The 24,668-nt window shown below is 41.3% G+C and overlaps 1 pseudogene; it reads left to right on the top strand.

The window, feature by feature from the left end:
- The window catches only part of LOC117522933, a 247,761-nt pseudogene that overhangs the window by 84,194 nt on the left and 138,899 nt on the right, over window positions 1-24,668 (top strand).

Here is a 24,668-nt window from a genome sequence, read left to right as displayed (position 1 = left end):
ACAGGTGCTGCACATCATGTTGATGAGGGTGAAGGACTCTTCTGCCAGCACCTTCTCCACAGACAATAAATCAGTTTGCATACCACCTGGAGAGCAAAGAAAAGAAAAGAACACCAAAATGTCCAGCCACACCCCCCCAACACACAACAGTACTCCCCCTTTAACGGGAAGCCTCCCGGCGACTGAACAGACCAGGTCCGAGAACAGCACCTCCCTCCGGGGTCCTCGTCAGGAAGCAGACAGCGTAACGCTCCCAAGGTCCACCACAGACAACAGGACAGGGCACCGCAGCTGGAAGGTCGGCTGGCATCAACAAAAACCCCAAAACAGTCCCTAGTACAATCCAACATACAAGAAAAAAACATAAAACCCACCCAAAACCTCCCCAGGGGACCGTCCCATCCAACCCCGGGAAGAAAAGAAAAACTCCCAAATGCAAAAACCCAACACAGCCCCACAAACACAATACAAACATAAATGCATGAAAGAAAAATAACAAACAACCCCCCCAGAACGACTTGCAGAGCCCAACACCCCCCCAGAATGCCTTTACCGCCGGTTCCAGGAGGAATAGCCAAAGCCGGAATCCCACAGAGGTCCCCAGGTACACATGGAGCAACGGCACCCCCCAGAGGACCGTACCATCAAACCCCAGGAGGCACCCTCCCCACAACCCAGGAACCCCAGACCCGGCCACACGTGGCTAGTCGGCCCCACAAGCCAATTCCCCCCCAGAGGACCGTCCCATCAACCCTGGAGGTGGAACCTGGAAGGAAACAAAAAACATCAAAGACCAACCCCCGGAGGACTACCTAAAACAACCCCGGGGGCAAATAAAACAACCGATAAGCCCTGTTACCTTCCCCGGCACCCCGAAAGACCCCAGGTCCTTCCCAGAGCCCCTCGGCGGCTCAATCTTGGTGAACGGCACAAAACAGCAAGCCGGGGAAGGGAACAGGAAAAACTAACCCGGCCCCAACCCCAAGGCGCAGCAGAAAACCGGAAATACGTCCGGTGTCTCAACCCGACCATACCCCAGCCTATCGGGAGGGGTGGAACTACCGAAATGGCGAACGGCAACAGATCGGCCCACCCCTCCGACTGAGGCATGTTCCCGCTGCACCACACCCCGGCAACACCAATGACAAACGGTACAAAGGCCCACCGAGGCTGGAGTGAAACCGGGCCCTAACTAAACCAGAAAAAACGCCCCTAACAACCCCCCCTAGGTGCAGAGGTCTTCTGAGAACGCTCAGCGTGACCAACCTGCACCACCCCACCGCCCACAAGACGAACGGTCTTGGGGCGAGTGAGGTTGAGGTTAGGGAAGTAGGGAAACAATAAAAACAACAAAACAAAACGACCCCAGAACCCAACAAAAAATACCTAAAGACACATAAAAAAACCAACGATCAAGTGAGTCCAGACGGGCTTCTAACCGCCTATCGTTCACTCCACCAGACACGCCTCTGACTCCCCAAACAAATTATAACCCCTTTCAAAGAAACAAAACATTAGCCCATACAAGTTTTTTTTTTTTTTTTTTTTGTGTATTATTTCGCCTGTCCCAGAACACCTGGTAGAGACGTCACCACTATTTTTCTTGACGCTTCTATGACGGGGCAATATAGCGGCTTCAGCTCGTCCGAGCTGCATGGGCTCATCTGCAAGAGGAGCCAGAGGTCCCGTCGGAGGAGTCTCAGTGGGGCGAAGAAGAGGCAGCCCAGATTTGTGTCGGGGAAAACCCCGAGACAAAAAAACCCGTTCTGATGGCCGCCCTCTCTCGCGTCCACGCTCCTTCATCCGATTATCTAGACGAATCACCAACGATATTAGCTCATCTAAATCATTTGGCTCGTCACGGACTACTAGCTCGTCTTTTAATGGATCATTTAAACCAACCACAAACACTCCGCTTAATGCTGCGGCATTCCAACCGGACTGAGCAGGAAAAATTCGGAAATCCACAGAATAATCCGCCGCACTCCGCCTCCCCTGCCTGAGATTCAGCAACCGCTGGGCAACGGTATGAGCAAAAACCAGAGAACATTGCATCAAAAACGGAGCACAAGCTTCAACGTTTCCCGCATAAGGCTCCGGACGACAAATAATCAATTCGGAAGCTGAATCTCTGGGTGACGGAGTTATCTGCACCGGTGCCGATGGTGCCGCAGCTGGAGCAGCAGGAAGCGGAACGGCTTGCGCTGCAAGCTCCGTAACGCGGACATCTGTTTGTTTAATTTGGTTTGTGAGATGCTGTAATTGCTCCCATATTTTCTCCAAGTGTTCTTGAACTCTTTCGGCGAATGCAACCGCCTCTGCCGCTGGGTCCATTATGGAATGGCCGGGAACTACTGTTATGTGTCGACGCGGGTTGAGGAGCGGACCTGCGTCTGACGGAACTCAGCGCTAAAATAACCAGAAAGCGGTTCCAATAACAAAACAATTTATTTTTCCACCCTTTGGTGCATAACAAAGTGTACGAACAAAAGCTGCGTCAGTCTGGCGGAGCGAAGGACGGCACGCTCTCCAGCGCCCAAAAGGATCGAAGCCCGGTGTTTCTGGACCCACACTCACTGCCAAACACCCCCCAGGTGGACACGACAAACCGACTCTCTGCGAAGGATAGAAAAGGTGAAGTAAGTCAGCAGCTACAACTAATATCCTTCCAAAGGCACACACTATCAGCAACACATTCAGGTCTGTATTTAAGCTTTATGTAAATGAGCAGCTTCTCACAACAGGTGGAGGATCATCAGTCCGCATGCCACGGCAGTGAGAAGCGAGCTGCACAATTCTCATCAAAGTTCAAATATACTGCGTAACAAAATACCAAGTTACTATTAACAATTAGTCAAACAATTAATCACCTCTGATGTGTGCTGACAGCATGTGTCCCTCACCCTTCCTCCTTCACAGGCACGATGTGTCAAACCCAGGCGGGGTCCTCAGCGTCTCACAAACGAACATCACAAGATCGAGTTCCCGGCAATTCTGCTTGAATCACACATGACTTAAATGCAGAATGCCATCTCATTATCTGCTTCAGCTGAAAGTCTTTAAGGTTGCACGTGAGCACCATCCACAGGTGCTGCACATCATGTTGATGAGGGTGAAGGACTCTTCTGCCAGCACCTTCTCCACAGACAATAAATCAGTTTGCATACCACCTGGAGAGCAAAGAAAAGAAAAGAACACCAAAATGTCCAGCCACACCCCCCCAACACACAACAGTTATGAATGTAATCATCTGAATATATATAACAGAGGAGGTGGAGTTGCAGTGTATATGTTGATAAAAGTCTTAAATATAAAATCAATGATTAAGTGACAATGGCCGTAGAAAATCTTCTGGAATTTATCACAATTGAAATATGTTTAAGAATTGGTAAAAAAAAAAAAAAAAAATATATATATATTTATATATATATATATATATATATACATATATATATATATATATACGAGGGCTGTCAATAAAGTAACGGTCCTTTATATTTTTTTCAAAAACTATATGGATTTCATTCATATGTTTTTACGTCAGACATGCTTGAACCCTCGTGCGCATGCGTGAGTTTTTCCACGACTGTCGGTGACGTCATTCGCCTGTGAGCACTCCTTGTGGGAGGAGTCGTCCAGCCCCTTGTCGGAATTCCTTTGTCTGAGAAGTTGCTGAGAGACTGGCGCGTTGTTTGATCAAAATTTTTTCTAAACCTGTGAGACACATCGAAGTGGACATGGTTCGAAAAATTAAGCTGGTTTTCAGTGAAAATTTTAACGGCTGATGAGAGATTTTGAGGTGATTCTGTCGCTTTAAGGACTTCCCACAGTGCGAGACGTCGCTCAGCGCTCTCAGCCGCCGTCGTCAGCCTGTTCAAGCTGAAAACCTCCACATTTCAGGCTCTATTGATCCAGGACGTCGTGAGAGAACAGAGAAGTTTCAGAAGAAGTCGGTTTCAGCATTTTATCCGGATATTCCACTGTTAAAGGAGATTTTTTTAATGAAAGACGTGCGGACGGGTCCACGCGTCGGGACGCAGCCGACGCGGTGCGGCGGCACAGGAAAAACACCTCCGTGTTGATAACCATTTGTAAAATCCAGGTGGCTTTGATGGCTTTCAGTGGAGTGAGTATATGAGAAATTGTTTAACAGCAGGACATGTTCCAACTTGTCTTTAAGGCTTCCAACGGAGGTGTTTTTCCTGTGGTGGAGCGTCGCGGCGGCTGCGAGCCGACGCTGCAATCCGTCCGCAATTACTGAGGTCAAACATTTCCTGTTTTTCACCAGGTTTTCTCACACTGCAACAGGGATTTTGGTCCATTCATCCATACAGATCTTCTCCAAATCTTTCAGGTTTGGAGTTTCAGCTCCCTCCAAAGATTTTCTATTGAGTTCAGGTCTGGAGACTGGCTAGTCCACTCCAGGACCTTGAAATGCTTCTTACGGAACCCCTCCTTAGTTGCCCTGGCTGTGTGTTTGGGGTCATTGTCATGCTGGAAGACCCAGCCATGACCCAACTTCAATGCTCTTACTGAGTGAAGGAGGTTGTTTGCCAAAATCTCGCAATACATGACCCCATCCATCCACCCTTCAATACGGTGCAGTTGTCCTGTCCCCTTTGCAGAAGAGCACCCCCAGAGTATGATGTTTCCACCCCCATGCTTCACGGTTGGGATGGTTTTCTTGAGGTTGTTCTCATCCTCTAAACATGGTAAGTGGAGTTGATTCCAAAAAGCTCTATTCTGGTCTCATCTGACCACATGACCTTCTCCCATGCCTCCTCTGGATCATCCAGATGGTCACTGGTGAACTTCAATCGGGCCTGGACATGTGCTGGCTTGAGCAGGGGGATCTTGCTGCCCTGCAGGACTTTAAACCATGACAGCATCATGTGTTACTAATGTAATTTTTGTGACTGTGGTCCCAGCTCTCTTCAGGTCATTGACCAGGTCCTCCTGTGTAGTTCTGAGGTTTCTCAGAATCATCCTTACCCCACAAAGTGAGATCTTGCATGGAATCCCAGACCGAGGGAGATTGAGAGTCATCTTGTGTTTCTTCCACTTTCTAATAAATAATCAAAACAGGTGTTGTCTTCTACCAAGCTGCTTGCCTGTTGTCCTGTAGTCCATCCCAGCCTTGTGCAGGTCTACAGTTTTGTCCCTGGTGTCCTTAGACAGCTCTTTGGTCTTGGCTATGGTGGACAGGTTGGAGTGTGATTGATTGAGTGTGTGAACAGGTGTCTTTTATACAGGTAACAAGTTCAAACAGGTGCAATTAATACAGGTAAAAAGTGCAGAATAAGAGGGGTTCTTAAAGAAAAATTAACAGGTCTGTGTGAGCCAGAATTCTTGCTGGTTGGTAAGTGTTCAAATACTTATTTGCAGCAGTAACATACAAACAAACAAACAAATAAATAAATAAATAAATAAAAGAAAAGAAAAAATCATACATTGTGATTTCTGGATTTTTTTTTTAGATTATGTCTCTCACAGTGGACATGCACCTAAGATGAAAATTTCAGACCCCTCCATGATTTCTAAGTGGGAGAACTTGCAAAATCGCAGGGTGTTCAAATACTTATTTTCCTCACTGTATGTCCAGAGATCGAGGATCCAGTGACCATGTACAGATTTTATTCATGTCCAGTGATCGAGGATCCAGTGACCATGTACAGATTTTTATTTATGTCCAGAGATCGGGGATCCAGTGACCATGTACAGATTTTTTATTTATGTCCAGAGATCTAGGATCCAGTGACCATGTACAGATTTTATTTATGTCCAGAGATCGAGGATCCGGTGACCATGTACAGATTTTATTTATGTCCAGAGATCGAGGATCCAGTGACCATGTACAGATTTTGTTCTTGTCCAGAGATCGAGGATCCAGTGACCATGTACAGATTTTTATTTATGTCCAGAGATCGAGGATCCAGTGACCATGTACAGATTTTTATTTATGTCCAGAGATCGAGGATCCAGTGACCATGTACAGATTTTATTTATGTCCAGAGATCGAGGATCCAGTGACCATGTACAGATTTTGTTCTTGTCCAGAGATCGAGGATCCATTGACCATGTACAGATTTTTATTTATGTCCAGAGATCGAGGATCCAGTGACCACATTTATTTACTTTAAGACCCAATAAAATGTTGTTGACATAGAAAACCTGTAAAGCCTACTTTTAGTACACAGAAAATTCGCAAGAGGGATTGATATGGGAATCGATAAGGAATCGGATTGATAAGCGGAATCAGTAATGGCATTGATATCGATAAAATCTTATCTATACCCATCCCTAGTCATGAGGTCCATAGATAGAGGCATTTGAAGGTACCCGTATCTTTGCAGGAGAACAAGGGTCCAAGTCTCTAGGTTCCCATGTGCTATGAGTGGCGATTGAGAAGTTTTAAGCCTGACCCATAAAAAGTAGGGTATGGTTCTCCATCTTTTGCATTCCGAAAAATCAGCATTTCTCTTGAATGTGTGAAGATCTGACTCACTGGTTACAGTGTTGAATGTTGGTTTCTCCTTGGGTGCCACTGGAATTACTGTGCCGTTACTTAGAGAGACTAAGATGAAAAGTATCAGCAGCATTGTGAGGGAGTGTCAGCCTCCATATTTTGTCCATGTGGTGTGTTTCGCTGTGTTTCTGAGTGTTGAGAACACCAGTCGCTGGAGAAGGCCAAGGCAACGTCCATATTTCACCTGGTTCTGACAGATAGATGGTTATTTTAGAGATGTGGGAATTAGCTGATTGTCTGCCTGGGTGGTTGTCATCCAGGACCCAAGGTGGTTATGTGGGGTCGTGGATGCGGTGAAGGGCAGCACCAGTGCATGCTCCTTGACTTGAAAATAGAACTGTAAAATACACTTTGCAGTGAATACCACCTCTATCATAGTACCCATCCTTATGATTAAACTATAAATTTGAACCAACTGATTATTTGCTTGAATTATCTGCTGAAATGAGAAGTAAAATGAAGGCATTTACAGTGCTGAATAACATCTAGCCTTGTTTCATATCAATTCCTTATAAATACAGTGGGACTGGAATGGGTTCATCTTCATCAAAATATGACCAGGAACTTCTGTTTAATTGTCAAACAGTGGAGGTTGAAGTGTGTCACTGTTTAGATTTGCTAATAATGTTTTCTAACTTTGGTGGTTCAGTTAGAGTCTCACCAGTAATAACTGCAAAAGATGAATCAAATATATCTGGGGAATCATCTATGCGGCAATACGGTGGATTAGTGGTTGGCACTGTTGCCTCACAGCAAGACGGTCATGGGATCGATTCCCACCTGTGGCCTTTCTGTGTGGAGTTTGCGTGTTCTCCCTGTGTTTGCGTGGTACTCCGGCTTCCTCCCACATCCAAAGACATGCAGGTTACGTGGATTGGAAACTTGAAATTGTCCGTAGGTGGGGGTGGATGTGACTGTTTCTTTGTCTACATGTGACCGTGCGTGTCCAGGGTGTACTCCGCCCCACACCCTGTGACTGCTGGGATAGGTTTCAGCCCCCTGTGAGCCTTAATTGGAGTAAACGTTGAAGATGAGTGAGTGAGTGAATTATCTATCCCTCAACACTATGCTGTCTTATTTTCCAACCAAATGTTTTTTTTTTACATGTAAATATAATGTTTGAGTATATTTATTGCGATAGCATTTTAATTGTGCCGCCAAATGACCAATGTTACATGGTTCCATGCTGTGCTCTATATGTGCGTATTGTAGTCATCCTGTGTGAGTACCTTTCCTGACCTCTGACCTAGTGATGCTTGTGTTTAGGCATGCGGCCCAGCACTCCTCCAGGCAGCAGCCCCTCCCTTCCCCCTTCCTTCCGTCCTTGATGATGTTTTATTTTTCTCTCTCTACTTGTGCCGCTTCCTGTCACTGGTCAGCTGGCTGCAGCTCTCTCACGATTTACAATGTACCCGGTCCTTTGACAGTTTTACGTCGTCCTCTTTATGTGAACACGACCATACATTGGACTCTCACCTTTGTCCCACAGTTAAATCTCAAATGGTCATTGTTCATCGGACGCTCAGGCTTCTACACATTTTGCTGCTTTGGACTTTTTGTAAATGCTCTTTTCATCTTATGTTCTTCGTTTTACCTTTTGTGATACATTTTCAATGTCTCCAGAGTCTTGCTTCAGTTTTTTTTTTTTTTTTAGCAAAATTAGTAACCTGCTTTTAGCAAAGCTAAGCTATTCCATTTGTCCATGTTGTTAGAATTCCAGTGTTTTCCAGGAGAATGTGTATCCTGCACTGATCTGATGTCCATTTATGACCCAATGGCAGTGAACTAATGTTATGTTTGTATTCTGTCTGTCTAGAGTACAGTCTTCCTGCAACAAAGACCTTTAGTCCCTCCCATGGCTTCAGTTCCAGATCCATGATCCACACACCCAGTCGTGTCATGGCTGTGAGTACCGTGTTCCATATGGCATCACATTAGAGCATAGATCTTTAAAGGGATAGTTGAGATACATCTGCATTATGTCTAATGTAACTTCATTCCAATCAGGAACACAGGAGAAACTGTTAGCTGATGTTACCCTCTGTCCCTTATCTGTACCCACGTATCCTGTGGGACAGTGGCCCTGGATAGCCTATCAGTGTTTAAACTCTGTGAGATAGTCTTCACCCTGGTGATTTCACTCATCCTTCACAGTGTGAAAGCAGTCACTCGCTGTCACAGCTGTGGTTAATTTAGCAACAGAATGCAATGATCTTCTTGGGTCAGTGTGTAATACTCCTGATACCGCCATTGGAATTTTTCACACCATAGACACTGCAGATTTAAAGGTGCACTTATGGTGTTTACCTCGTCTAAAAATTGTACACATAAAAAAAAAAAATCACTAAATACGATTGCACAGAACAGGATACATGAGTGGAAAACTACGGCCCCGCAAACATGGACCTGTAACGAGCTGTCACTCAACCTTCCCTACACACTTGCCACTTTCAGAAGTGCTGTGTCTCTCCGATAGTTTTAATCCATGAGCCATTCATCAATTTTGAGCTAATCGGTACCACGTAAGGTGGCAGAACAACACTTAGAATCCGAGTATTCTGGCGGTATGGGTTAAAAACAGCAAAAATGGTGCCAAAGGTCAGTTTCAGTTTGTACAGGGGTCAAATGTTAAAGTTGCTCCAATTTCAGTAAAGAAAATTATGCAAATTACTGGTTGAAATAAAAGGATTAATAAATGGAATAGTTATGACTGTGTTTAATGTTTGGTCTCCAAAATAAAGATCAAACAAGGTCAATGTACACTGGATTGTATGACATGTGACATATGTTATCCTATAACATGATAACTAAGCATGACAGATGGTGCAAACTATTCCTTACATTTTTTTCCCGAAATTAGAGCAACTTTAACTTTTGACCCCAGTACAAACTGAAACTGGCCTTTTCACAATTTTTGCTGTTTTTACCCCATAACTCCAGAACATGTTGGCATAGATAGTCCAAACTATACCTTGCTGGAATTGTTATGATTCATTTTCTACACCTGCTTATTCCAGTTAAGGATCACGGGTGGGGGTCTGGGTGGGGGTGGGGGGTAGCGGTTACCTATCTCAGCGGTCATTGGGCAGCGTACACCCTGGATGGGCCACCAGTCTATGACAGGGCCACATAAAGACAGAAAAACACATTCACACTGTCACCTACAGCCAATTTAAATTTTCATGTCTTTGACATGTCTGCATGACTTTGTGCTCACCACACTGTAGACGTGTTCACATTAATCAGACTGTCGTGTCTTATTTGAGTTTTCACAGTATTTTGTGACATGTACAGCCTAGGGGATGTACAACTCCAATTCCAGTGAAGTTGGGACGTTGTGTAAAATGTAAATAAAAACAGAATACAATGATTTGCAAATCCTCTTCAACCTATATTCAATTGAATACACCACAAAGACAAGATATTTAATGTTCAAACTGATAAACTTTATTGTTTTGTGCAAATATTTGCTCATTTTGAAATGGATGCCTGCAACACGTTTCAAAAAAGCTTGGACAGTGGTATGTTTACCACTGTGTTACATCACCTTTCCTTCTAACAACACTCAATAAGCGTTTGGGAACTGAGGACACTAATTGTTGAAGCTTTATAGGTGGAATTCTTTCCCATTCTTGCTTGATGTACAACTTCAGTTGTTCAACAGTCCAGGGTCTCCATTGTCGTATTTTGCGCTTCATAATGCGCCAGACATTTTCAATGGGCGACAGGTCTGGACTGCAGGTAGGCCAGTCTAGTACCTGCACTCTTTTACTACGAAGCCACGCTTTTGTAACACGTGCAGAATATGGCTTGGCATTGTCTTGCTAAAATAAGCAGGGACGTCCCTGAAAAAGACGTTGCTTGGATGGCAGCATGTGTTGCTCCAAAACCTGGATGTTCCTTTCAGCATTGATGGTGCCATCACAGATGTGTAAGTTGCCCGTATCATGGGCACGAACACACCCCCATACCATCACAGATGCTGGCTTTTGAACTTTGCGCTGGTAACAATCTGGATGGTCTTTTTCCTCTTTTGTCCAGAGGACACGACATTCATGATTTCCAAAAACAATCTGAAATGTGGACTCATCAGACCACAGCACACTTTTCCACTTTGCATCTATCTGTCCATTTCGAATGAGCTCGGGCCCAGAGAAGGCGACGGCGTTTCTGGATGTTGTTGATGTATGGCTTTCACTTTGCATGGTAGAGTTTTAACTTGCACTTGTAGATGTAGTGATGAACTGTGTTAACTGACAATGGTTTTCTGAAGTGTTACTGAGCCCACACGGTAAGATCCTTTACACAATGATGTTTTTAATGCAGTGCCACCTGAGGGATTGAAGGTCAAGGGCATTTAATGTTGGTTTTCGGCCTTGCCGCTTACGTGTAGAAAGTTCCCTAAATTCCCTAAATCCCTAAATTCCTTGCAATTGAACGTTGAGAAACACTGTTCTTAAACTGTTGGACTATTTTTTCATGCAGTTGTTCACAAAGTGGTGATCCTCTATGAAGGGTCAAAGTGATCAAAATTAATTGAAATATTGAATGTGGTAAATATGAACGCAGTAAAACATAGATTGTGGTAAAAATGAAAGCAGTAAAACTTTTAATGTGGTGAAAATGAAAGCAGTAAAACAATGTGGTTAAAAGTGAAAGCAGTAAATATTGAATGTGGTAAAAAATCAAAAGGGTAAAAACTGGACGTGATAAAAATGGAAGGTGTGAAGTACTGAACATGAAAATGAGTGACGTAAAAAACAACAACTGATTAATATTGCCCCTTTGAACATTAGAATCATTAAATTTGTATTCCATTCAAATCACATTATGGTAAATATTAATCTTGTAAATATTATGTCTTAAAAATATAACATTGGCTGTTTTAATTCCCTGCCTCGATTTTAGCACCTCTACCCACTTCAATTGTATAATTTGCTGTACTCGATTTAATGTTGAATGTTTTCATTCACTGCTTCAATTTTACCACCTCCACTTTACCCACTTTAGTTTTATCGTTCATCGTGTCAACTGTGTAATTTTGCTCACTTCCGGTGGATCGGAATACGGCAGCAGCCACTTTGTGACAGCGGACATTTGTAGTCCAGAGCCACTGCGCATATCAGTCAAGTCAATGCTAAAGTCTTTAGCAGACTTACGTTAAGGTACTTTTCTACTACACAGATCCAGCACTACTCGGCTCAACTCGGTTTCGTTCCAGGTGTGTTGTTTTCTACTTCAAGTAGTACCTCCTCAACATGGACGGGGTCAGCAGAGCAAACTGCAGTGACGTCGTTTTATACGCGACACAAACATAAACAGTGGCGGACTCCGTGTGTTTGCTGCTCTGTCAGTTTTTAAGAGAAAGTTGCTGGCGACGAGACGAAACACGCTTGAAAAGTACAGAAGACTTTGGGAATTCATACAACAATATGAAGATGAGAAGATACGAGCTGCTACAGACGAAGAGACAAAGCATGACAGTAAGCTAATTGTTAGCTCATAAATAAGTAACTGCAGGCTGTCGCTATTAAGTATTAAAATTGTGGTCGTCAAAATAAAGCATTAATTTAGATTAATTAATTACAGCACCTATCATGCCTTCAGTCACACTTTGCTCCGTTTTGATTTGACATCAATGACTTGGTCTGTAAATGAAGATGCGTTTCTGAGAACAATAAATGTGTTGGATGTCAATACTTTTTATACTGAAGTAACTTGCTTTGATAACTTATTGTTAAAAATCAAACGTGGGAATTTGTGCATTTACTGACATTCATGCACCAAATGTTAATTCGGTTTTAATGACCATTAATTAACGTCGTCACTGAACTCGAACAGGTTAAAACACATTAAAAATGTTTTTGTTTTTCCCTCCAGATTTTAATGTTCAATGGACAAATTTAAATATGAAATCTCATAAGATAATTATTAAAGGCGTCATATTGTGCAGAAAGAATCAGCTCCAAATTAGACACTTCTCCCAATTTAAGATCAATTTACAGCTTAATACCTGCTTGATGTGTAACAGAAATAACCCAGATCCTGTTTACCAGATTATTAAATGTCCCAAACACACACAGATTTGTTTTAATATACCTGCATTTAAATTATTAATTTCAATTAACTAATCACAAACCCTGTAATCAATTACATTATTTTTTAATAACCTGACAGCACTAATTAAAATATGTATGCTGTATGTGTGTGTTTCAGATGGTTTTCTCAGAAACACCGCTGCAAACGTTCATACCACAGAATGGGATACCTGTCATCATTTGCCTACATGTTATACAAAGTTATGTTTGACTGTGAATTTTGAATAAACTTTTGTACTTTTTGCTAAAATGTCTCCACTTTTGTGTAACATCAATTTGATTTGTAAAAGTTACCAAGGTTTACTGATTTAAATTAAATACTAACAGTTTGAAAAGCCGTTTAAGCAAAATCCAGTAGTAAAATAAGTTTTACATTTAATGGGGTCATAAATGTAAATGGAAGTAAACAGACAGTAAAACTGGTTGTTCAAAATATCTGAATTAATTACTTCTGGTTTGGTATAAGTCATCCAGCAGAATTATACACCCCCAGTACAATAGTTTGTGATAAAATGTTACATCACATCAAACCCTAAACCTCGTATAACCAGAATTCCTCATTCTTTATAATACAGCCTTTTATTGTCATTGTACACATATACAGTGAAATTTGTCTGCATTTAACCCATCCGAATTAGACACTTCTCCCAATTTAAGATCAATTTACAGCTTAATACCTGCTTGATGTGTAACAGAAATAACCCAGATCCTGTTTACCAGATTATTAAATGCCCCAAACACACACAGATTTTTTTTAATATACCTGCTTTTAAATGATTAATTTCGATTAACTAATCACAAACCCTGTAATCAATTACATTATTTTTTTAATAACCTGACAGCACTAATTAAAATATGTATGCTGTATGTGTGTGTTTCAGATGGTTTTCTCAGAAACACCGCTGCAAAAGTTCATGCCACCGAATGGGATACCTGTCATCATTTGCCTACATGTTATACACCAGTTATGTTTGACTGTGAATTTTGAATAAACTTTTGTACTTTTTGCTAAAATGTCTCCACTTTTGTGTAACATCAATTTGATTTGTAAAAGTTACCAAGGTTTACTGATTTAAATTAAATGCTAACAGTTTGAAAAGCCGTTTAAGCAAAATCCAGTAGTAAAATAAGTTTTACATTTAATGGGGTCATAAATGTAAAGGGAAGTAAACAGACAGTAAAACTGGTTGTTCAAAATATCTGAATTAATTACTTCTGGTTTGGTATAAGTCATCCAGCAGAATTATACACCCCCAGTACAATAGTTTGTGATAAAATGTTACATCACACCAAACCCTAAACCTCGTATAACCAGAATTCCTTGATGTAATGGTGCTATCAGTGAAGTGACTATATCTTTTCATGTTAAATACCATTTGCTAAAATCTCAGTTTAGACATGATAATTCCAGCATCTTTGTAAAGATTTAGCCAGGTGTAGTGTGCATTGTCTTCTGGAGTAGCAAATCCCAAATTAAAATTCTTAGAAATGAACCATCATCGTACCAAAATGTCAATGAAAATGTTTTTTACTGTTGACTCAGCCAGAAATGAAAAATTATGATACAATCACATAAGTCAAATTGTTTACTGCAACTAAAAGAAGAGCAAATACAAAAAAAAATAAAAATCTGTGCAACACAAACTATACAAGTAAACTAAGCTATACGCAGGACACGCCCCAGTCATGCATCACGTGGATAAGCTCGCCCAGCACATCAAGGATTGCCCGATTAAATGCAGCTTCCACCTCCGTTGCTTGTTCGAGGATCAGTCGGATGTGTTGATCACACTGAACCAAGTTCAGCTTCAACCTCAACATCGCTGGATGGAAAGATTCTCCTGCTGGAACAGGCTCCTTCTACTCTTGCCTGGACAATAATGAAGGTAGAAATGGGAAGTGATTAACAAAAGCAAGTTTTAAAAAATTATATATATATATATATATATATATATATATATATATATATATATATATATATATATATATATATATATATATATATATATATATATATATATATATATATATATATATATACACACACACACATGTACATACAGAGTGACGCGCCCCCCCCCAAAAATAAGAATTGCGATAAATAAATAAAAAACCTTTCAGTTTCTGTATGATCATTCTCCAGAGTTTCAGTTATCTTGGTCACTTTGCATAAAAGTTATGTTTTTTTTTTCAAAATTATGCTCCAACAAATCAGACCATTTGGAGCATAATTTGAAAGAACATGACTTTTATGCAAAGCAACTAAGATAACTGAAACTTTGGGGAAGGTCCAGCAAAATTTTGCTGGACCTTAGTGGGATTTTTAACAATATTTTTATGGCTTTCTTTTCTTTTTTGGGGGGGATGTCACCCTGTGTGTGTGTGTGTGTGTGTGTGTGTGTGTGTGTGTGTGTGTGTGTGTGTGTGTGTGTGTGTGTGTGTGTGTGTGTATGTGTGTGTGTGTGTGTGTGTGTGTGTGTGTGTGTGTGTGTGTGTGTGTGTGTGTGTGTGTGTGTGTGTACAAAAGTTTATCAGTTTGAACATTAAATATCTTGTCTTTGTGGTATATTCAACTGAATATAGGTTGAAGAGGATTTGCAAATCATTGTATTCTGTTTTATTTACATTTCACACAACGTCGTAACTGCACTGGAATTGTGGTTGTAATGTTGCTGTGAGTCATTAATCAGACTTTGCTTTGCAACATGAAAACTCATGTAAACGGCATAATGACATATTTTCTTATTCAGGAAAACATCCATTGTGGCCTTACTGCCAGACCTCACCACATTTCCATTATGGCAGAAATGGCATAAAAACTCAAAATGATTACTTTAAGACCCATAACCAACTATTCATTTAGCTCAAAACTGTACAAATAATTTAAAAAAGCTCCATATGTGGATTATTGTGAGCCACAAACAACACTGTGACAGTCAACTGTCCACTGCACAAAATATTAACGTGAATTTCACCCACTGCCATTGTTTTAGCTAAATGAGGCTGAAAAGCAACTTGAGCTCTTTTTTGAACAGCACACTGATTTTTCTCTGATTTTTCACAATCAGATTTCTCTCTGTGTGTGTCACATCAGGGGCCGAACTGTATGGGCATGCACGCACGCACACACACATGCAAACACATACTAAATCTAATAGGTGCATTCACGTCTGGCTGATGTGATCTGAAGGAGTGGACTCCAACAACATCAGCCGTCTAGTCAGACAGATTCAACTTCATGTTGCAACAGTGAACTAACGGCTAGGTATCTCACGTTTGTTTGTTTTCTTTCATGCAGATGAAATATCTGAATCTGTTTGTTGATGCATGTCAGGAGGGTGAAATTGCATTTTAAGGATTAAAAACAAGGGCATTATTCATACAACAATAATCTCCTGAAATAAAGCATCTTCTGTTTCTTTGCTGGAACTTTATGGTGTCATATGACTACCCAGCAGTGGGGAATAAGTTTCATTACACTAGAAGTCTTTCAGAAAGCGCTGTAACTAGGTTTAAGGATATGATTCCTTCTTTATGTTCTCTAATGTCATATACCAACACAGAGCAGAGTAGCTACCTAAACTCTGTAAGGGAGTTAGAGTATCTCATCAATAGTTTTACATCCTCTTTGAAGACAACTTTGGATGCTGTAGCTCCTCTGAAAAAGAGAGCTTTAAATCAGAAGTGTCTGACTCCGTGGTATAACTCACAAACTCGTAGCTTAAAGCAGATAACCCGTAAGTTGGAGAGGAAATGGCGTCTCACTAATTTAGAAGATCTTCACTTAGCCTGGAAAAAGAGTTTGTTGCTCTATAAAAAAAGCCCTCTGTAAAGCTAGGACATCTTTCTACTCATCACTAATTGAAGAAAATAAGAATAACCTCAGGTTTCTTTTCAGCACTGTAGCCAGGCTGACAAAGAGTCAGAGCTCTATTGAGCTGAGTATTCCATTAACTTTAACTAGTAATGACTTCATGACTTTCTTTGCTAACAAAATTTTGACTATTAGAGAAAAAATTACTCATAACCATCCCAAAGATATATCGTTATCTTTGGCTGCTTTCAGTGATGCCGGTATTTGGTTAGACTCTTTCTCTCCGATTGTTCTGTCTGAGTTATTTTCATTAGTTACTTCATCCAAACCATCAACATGTTTATTAGACCCCATTCCTGCCAGGCTGCTCAAGGAAGTCCTACCATTATTTAATGCTTCAATCTTAAATATGATCAATCTATCTTTGTTAGTTGGTTATGTACCACAGGCCTTTAAGGTGGCAGTAATTAAACCATTACTTAAAAAGCCATCACTTGACCCAGCTATCTTAGCTAATTATAGGCCAATCTCCAACCTTCCTTTTCTCTCAAAGATTCTTGAGAGGGTAGTTGTAAAACAGCTAACTGATCACCTGCAGAGGAATGGTCTATTTGAAGAGTTTCAGTCAGGTTTTAGAATTCATCATAGTACAGAAACAGCATTAGTGAAGGTTACAAATGATCTTCTTATGGCTTCGGACAGTGGACTTATCTCTGTGCTTGTTCTGTTGGACCTCAGTGCTGCTTTTGATACTGTTGACCATAAAATTTTATTACAGAGATTAGAGCATGTCATAGGTATTAAAGGCACTGCGCTGCGGTGGTTTGAATCATATTTGTCTAATAGATTACAGTTTGTTCATGTAAATGGGGAATCTTCTTCACAGACTAAAGTTAATTATGGAGTTCCACAAGGTTCTGTGCTAGGACCAATTTTATTCACTTTATACATGCTTCCCTTAGGCAGTATTATTAGACGGTATTGCTTAAATTTTCATTGTTACGCAGATGATACCCAGCTTTATCTATCCATGAAGCCAGAGGATACACACCAATTAGCTAAACTGCAGGATTGTCTTACAGACATAAAGACATGGATGACCTCTAATTTCCTGCTTTTAAACTCAGATAAAACTGAAGTTATTGTACTTGGCCCCACAAATCTTAGAAGCATGGTGTCTAACCAGATCGTTACTCTGGATGGCATTTCCCTGATCTCTAGTAATACTGTGAGAAATCTTGGAGTCATTTTTGATCAGGATATGTCATTCAAAGCGCATATTAAACAAATATGTAGGACTGCCTTTTTGCATTTACGCAATATCTCTAAAATCAGAAAGGTCTTGTCTCAGAGTGATGCTGAAAAACTAATTCATGCATTTATTTCCTCTAGGCTGGACTATTGTAATTCATTATTATCAGGTTGTCCTAAAAGTTCCCTAAAAAGCCTTCAGTTGGTTCAGAATGCTGCAGCTAGAGTACTGACGGGGACTAGCAGGAGAGAGCATATCTCACCCGTGTTGGCCTCTCTTCATTGGCTTCCTGTTAATTCTAGAATAGAATTTAAAATTCTTCTTCTTACTTATAAGGTTTTGAATAATCAGGTCCCATCTTATCTTAGGGACCTCGTAGTACCATATTACCCCATTAGAGCGCTTCGCTCTCAGACTACGGGCTTACTTGTAGTTCCTAGGGTTTGTAAGAGTAGAATGGGAGGCAGAGCCTTCAGCTTTCAGGCTCCTCTCCTGTGGAACCAGCTCCCAATTCAGATCAGGGAGACAGATACCCTCTCTACTTTTAAGATTAGGCTTAAAACTTTCCTTTTCGCTAAGGCTTATAGTTAGGGCTGGATCGGGTGACCCTGGACCATCCCTTGGTTATGCTGCTTTAGACGTAGATTGTGGGGGGGTTCCCATGATGCACTGTTTCTTTCTCTTTTTGCTCTGTATGCATCACTCTGCATTTAATCATTAGTGATCGATCTCTGCCCCCCTTCACGGCATGTCTTTTTCCTGTTTTTTTCCCTCAGCCCCAACCAGTCTCAGCAGAAGACTGCCCCTCCCTGAGCCTGGTTCTGCTGGAGGTTTCTTCCTGTTAAAAGGGAGTTTTTCCTTCCCACTGTGGCCAAGTGCTTGCTCATAGGGGGTCGTTTTGACCGTTGGGGTTTTTTACATAATTATTGTATGGCCTTGCCTTACAATATGGAGCGCCTTGGGGCAACTGTTTGTTGTGATTTGGCGCTATATAAGAAAAAAGTTGATTGATTGATATGTAACAAAAGAAACCACTGCCAAAAGAAGATAAATTACATCCTGTTTGAGTGGGATGAGAGTTTTCCTACTTTGTGCATTATTTTTAGTTTTATGAAAAGACATTCAGTGTTTAAAAAAAAAGAGAGAACAGAGTTGAGAACATCTTAAACAGCCTAAAAAGCATGCAAACAAGTGGGCAACCAAGTGCATACAATTAATAACAAAGGACATCAACAAATGTTTGCCAACAGGAAGTGTTAGATTTAAGGTGTATGTTATATGAAATAAATTTCCTTTACTAGAACAGGAATGAATGGTTTATTGTTTTAAAAAATTCTGATTATGGATTTCAAATTTTGAAAAAAAACAACAACCTTGATTTATTGTCAGCCTCACGATATAGAGTTTTTAATATTAAATGTAAGAAGTAGCAGCATAATAAAGCTACAGCGTATTCTTTTGGTTAATATTGTAAAATCCCCATAATGTATTCCCATTTGCCCTGTGAATACTGACGCAGTCTGTCAGTTATGTGTCTTGAAAGCAATAGTAGGGTGCTGCCATCACACCTGTTCTTAAACAGAGAATCGCACAGATTGACTGAGTCATATTATTTTTATGTTTACTAGATGGATGCTGATACCTTATATTGGGTCACCAAAGGTAGGCCAATAATGAAAGGTGAGCCAGTAATGTCATCTAAATCTAAAAACGCTTTTGTAACCAGATAATACCACTGATGTGATTTACAAAACATGTTGCAGTGATGTTAGCAAGCTAACTAGTGATGCAGAAATGTCACAGTGATGCATGTTGTGAAACAAATCAAACTTTGGTTCCATCAAGTAATCAAGCACAGAATAAAAGCTCATAGTATCCGTGTTGGGTTTCCCGTCCTTTAGACTCTATTGTTAAACATTTTGCACCGTAATACCAAGTAGCCATGAGCTAGCCACGCTCTGAAACATCTATGAAACTACAAACGTCAACTGCTTGTCATCCTTATTTGTAGCTAAGCTGACCGTAGGGTAAATGGTAGGGTAATGGATGTTCTTTATTTTATGAATGATAGAGGATATGGTTTGTATGTGTTTGTGTAATAATGACAATAACATAATTTATTCCAGGCCCTATGATTTATCACAGGCCCTCTATCTATCGTTAGCAGTCCACCATTTCCTTAGCAAGCCTCAGGCTGCTAATGAATTGTCGGGCTGCGAACAACAGATGGTCGATGATTACCCATAGAGACTGGAATAAATCATGTTATTTTATAATTGTCAGCACAAATTTTCACATCTGCAGATAATGATAATTAACTTTTCCAGCTATTATCAGCTGATACGGATGTTTTCTCGATATAATCATGCCTTACTTAGCACTTTGAGATTTTCTTGTAAATGTAAAGTGCGGTATAAATAAAATTTAAAATTATTATTATTCCTAGGTAGAATGTAGTTTTAGTAATTAACAACGCTCCATCATACCTTTTCCTCTTTACCGGGGGCATAACCACAGGGAGCCATGTGGTGCAGCAAATCAAACGAACTCTGATAAAGACTGAAGTGCCACTGGATTATTAGCAATATTAAGTACTGTATTTAAATAATTATATGTATGCAAACTGTCAATAAAAACAACTAAAGACAGCATAAAATGAGCAGTACTGCATATGACTAATATTTGCACGTGTTAGTTCAGGCCTTACCTGCCTTTGTGCCGGGAAAGAGGAAAGTGGAAGCTGACCAAATTTAGAACAATGTGATGAAGGGACGAATATGTAAACAGGACATTAGTCAGTTGATTTGAACTGTCCAGTCAACAATGGAAAGGCCAGAATGAGCTTCCTGCATTCTCAACTAAGGCAGCTTTGCAAACGATTGAAAGGAAGATGGAGCGTGTGATGATGGAACCACCTGCACCACCTTTTACTCCATGTGGTCAGGACAGTTTAACCACAGTTAAAGCACTGCTGCTGCAACAGTTAACAACTGCAATAATACATAACATTTTTTTTTGGAGTGCTTTGTAACTTTGTGCATACAAAGTGCCTTAAAAAATAAAATACAATAGAAAGCAAATGTTTCATGAAACCTCTAGTTTCTTCAGGTATCAGTCATTATTAGAATACCCATAAACTGGCATTATTATTAAATTATATGTCATGTTAAATATGAATATTGATTGCCATGGCAGAAGTTTTTGTAGTAAATATTGTTTAATATCATAGTAAATAGAATAAATAGTACAGTTACAATACATAGGAAAAAGAAAAACCCTTTTTTCCCCATTACAACCTTTTTCCACAACTGGTGTCGCAGACCGAACGGTCCCCCCTAAAAATTGGTCCACCATGCCTTCACTGCGCAAGCATCATCAATTCACCAATTATTACCTCATTTCTGCTTAAAACTGCACTCCAGTCATCATCATTCTCAGCAAGAGACATCTGAAGCTTTTGTACAACAATCATTTCCACATTTCTCACCCATATTGGCCTCTCTTCATTGGCTTCCTGTTAATTCTAGAATAGAATTTAAAATTCTTCTTCTTACTTATAAGGTTTTGAATAATCAGGTCCCATCTTATCTTAGGGACCTCGTAGTACCATATCACCCCAATAGAGCGCTTCGCTCTGACTGCAGGCTTACTTGTAGTTCCTAGGGTTTGTAAGAGTAGAATGGGAGGCAGAGCCTTCAGCTTTCAGGCTCCTCTCCTGTGGAACCAGCTCCCAATTCAGATCAGGGAGACAGACACCCTCTCTACTTTTAAGATTAGGCTTAAAACTTTCCTTTTTGCTAAAGCTTATAGTTAGGGCTGGATTGGGTGACCCTGAACCATCCCTTAGTTATGCTGCTATAGACGTAGACTGCTGGGGGGTTCCCATGATGCACTGTTTCTTTCTCTTTTGCTCTGTATGCACCACTCTGCATTTAATCATTAGTGATCGATCTCTGCTCCCCTCCACAGCATGTCTTTTTCCTGGTTCTCTCCCTCAGCCCCAACCAGTCCCAGCAGAAGACTGCCCCTCCCTGAGTCTGGTTCTGCTGGAGGTTTCTTCCTGTTAAAAGGGAGTTTTTCCTTCCCACTGTAGCCAAGTGCTTGCTCACAGGGGGTCGTTTTGACCGTTGGGGTTTTACATAATTATTGTATGGCCTTGCCTTACAATATAAAGCACCTTGGGGCAACTGTTTGTTGTGATTTGGCGCTATATAAAAAAAATTGATTGATTGATTGATAAATTCAGCCTTATTTCATCATAAAAGACAGAGGAAGAGATCAGAGCGCCACAATGAGGCAAGCTGATGCGTTCACTGCACCTCCGTCATTTCAGATCGTCAGTAGCGGCTCATTGATTATCGCCTTGTTTCTGCTTAAAACTGACTTTAGAATGATTTAAGAGGTTTTACCTTGTCATCTGATGGTTAATAATCCCATTAATCCCTTTGATCGCTTTGGGTGTAGAGAGTCAGAGTCAGACGAGCTGCTGTGGTCCCAAATGACGCGTGCGCAGTGAAGGCAGGACAAACCTATTTTTAGGGGGGAACCGTTCAGTCTGCAACACTGGCACAGACAATACTACCTACACTCAGAGTATTTCTAAATCAATATTTGCTCTTTTGCAGTGTTGCAGGAAGAGGTCTGCATAGTGTGAAAATAACGGCTAATTCCACAATAACAGTTTTAAAAAATGTATAGAACTCTTTAATCTGCTTAACAGTAATTTATTAATTTCCAGAGAGCTTGTAATTTTCTGTGGCAGACTGAAACAAAGGGACTGTGGAACAAAAACATCTCATTCTTTGATTCACTGCAGTGTTTTTGCTGATAAAGGTCAAAGGTCACATGCATCCTTTATCACAGTGTTTAGAAAATAGGGATACACATACTTGGGGTACTTGGTGGTGTTGCAGAGGGTACTTGAGAGTGTTAACTTTAATTTCAGAATAAGTAATTAAAAAGGCGGCTGCACGGTGGCTTTGTGGCTAGCAGTATTGATGCACAGCGAGAAGGTCCTGAGATCGTTCCTCAGTTTGATGCCTTCTTCACCTGTAGGAGAGAAACACAGTAAAACAATCCTGAATGGACAGTTGGCTTACAAGACTTCTGATTTCAAATCATGCATGCCTGATGTAAGGACAAAGTCAAAGGAACTGGACATTTTAGCATTGCGGTATATATATATATATATATATATATATATATATATATATATATATATATATATATATATATATATATATATATATATATATACACAAGGTCTGTTAGAAAACTATCCGACCTTTTTATTTTTTGCAAAAACTATATGGATTTGAATCATGTACGCTTGCATCAGCCAAGCTTGAACCTTCGTGCGCATGCGTGAGTTTTTTCACACCTGTTGGTTGCGTCATTCGCCTGTGAGCACACTTTGAGTGAGCAGTGGTCCTCCCCCCTCGTCGGATTTTCATTGCGAGGAAAATGTCTGAACGATTTCGAGCTTTGCTGCATCAAATTTTTCCAGAAACTGTGAGAGACAGCCAGGTGGAAACCATTCGGAAGATTCAGACGGCTTTCAGGGACGATTCTATGGGGATCACACAGATTAAGGAGTGTTACAACTGGTTTAAAGACGGCGCACAATGGCCGAGGGCACGCCGCGCTCCGAGCGGCTATCGACAGGCTGAAACGAACAGATCATTTCCAAACTGAACGCTGTGTTGATCCGGGACGTCGTCTGACTACTACAGAAATGGCAGAAGAGGTGGACATACCACTTTTTCGGCACATTCCACTGTTACAGGAGTTTTTGTCATGGAAAGAGGAGCGGAGGAATTCGCCACGGAGCCGCTAATGGCGCGGGACAAAAGCACCTCCGTGTTGGTCTCACAGGACATGTTGTAACATGCCCAGCTCTTGCACCATTTGGAAGATACAGACGGCTTTCGGTGGCTTTTCAGTCGTGTGACTATCCGAAAAATTGTGGATGAGCTGGCCATGCCACAACATGTCCTGTGAGGCTTCATCACGGCGTTGCTTTTTGTTCTCCATTAGGGGCTCCGTCCCGACGTGCGAATTCCTCCGCACGTCTTTTCATGACAAAAACTCCTGTAACTGTTGTGGCTGGCGTGCCTGGCTGGCTTTTGTGTGTCTTTTGTTTCTGTCTTTTGGTTTTCCTCCCAGGTGGTGCGCATTTGGGACTGAGTGGCTGTGTAGCTGAGTTTATCAGGACCTCACCCTGATCACCTGAGGCTGATCACCTGCGGCTCGTCAGGACTCACAGCTGTGGTGCATCTACATGGATTGGAACATGGTGGCATTTAAGACTGGAGTACACAGTGTGTATTTGCCAGAGACTCGACCTTGTGACCAGACGGGTGAGATCGTCGTCTCAAGAGCCATCTCATCATCAGTGGATGCAGAGAACGTCCAGGTTTGATGCATGGTCTGTGAAAGAGGAGGGGGTGAGGTCTCACGCTCGTCAGCACACTTCCTGAGGTACGTTAGATTTTGTGACTAACATTTATACAGTCAGTAAATGTGGTGTCCCTCACACCTTATTATATTGAGCTGTATGTTGGTCATTTAAATCAGCTTCCACTGCAGTGGAGTTTTGTGAACAGGGTGTTCTATGCCTGCAGGGTGGGAAGCTGATTTGCAATTAAGCCAGGAAGTGTTTGCTGTTTGTACACCTTTGAGTGGTCTCTCTGTGTGTTGAGTGTGGACTCACATAATGATTTCTTCTTTCACAGACTCGGTTTGTCGCGGCCACCTGGGGGGTGTCGGCGGGGTCCTTGGGTCCGAACTGGTTCTGGCTCCGGACCGTTTTGTGCTGCTGGGAGCACACCGCAAATCCGCCATGCCAGACCGCACACTTATTTGTTTGTATTTTTTCACATCACTGTTATGTTTATTAAACTCTGTTATCCTTTGTACCGTGCTCTGCTTATTTTATACTGGGTCCTTCAAATGCTGGTCGGTTCTCCGGGCTGCGTC

Source organism: Thalassophryne amazonica, chromosome 2, assembly GCF_902500255.1.
Source record: "Thalassophryne amazonica chromosome 2, fThaAma1.1, whole genome shotgun sequence".
Lineage (NCBI taxonomy): Eukaryota > Metazoa > Chordata > Actinopteri > Batrachoidiformes > Batrachoididae > Thalassophryne > Thalassophryne amazonica.
Note: the sequence above shows the minus strand (reverse complement) of the source record. Positions and strands in the feature narration are given on the sequence as shown.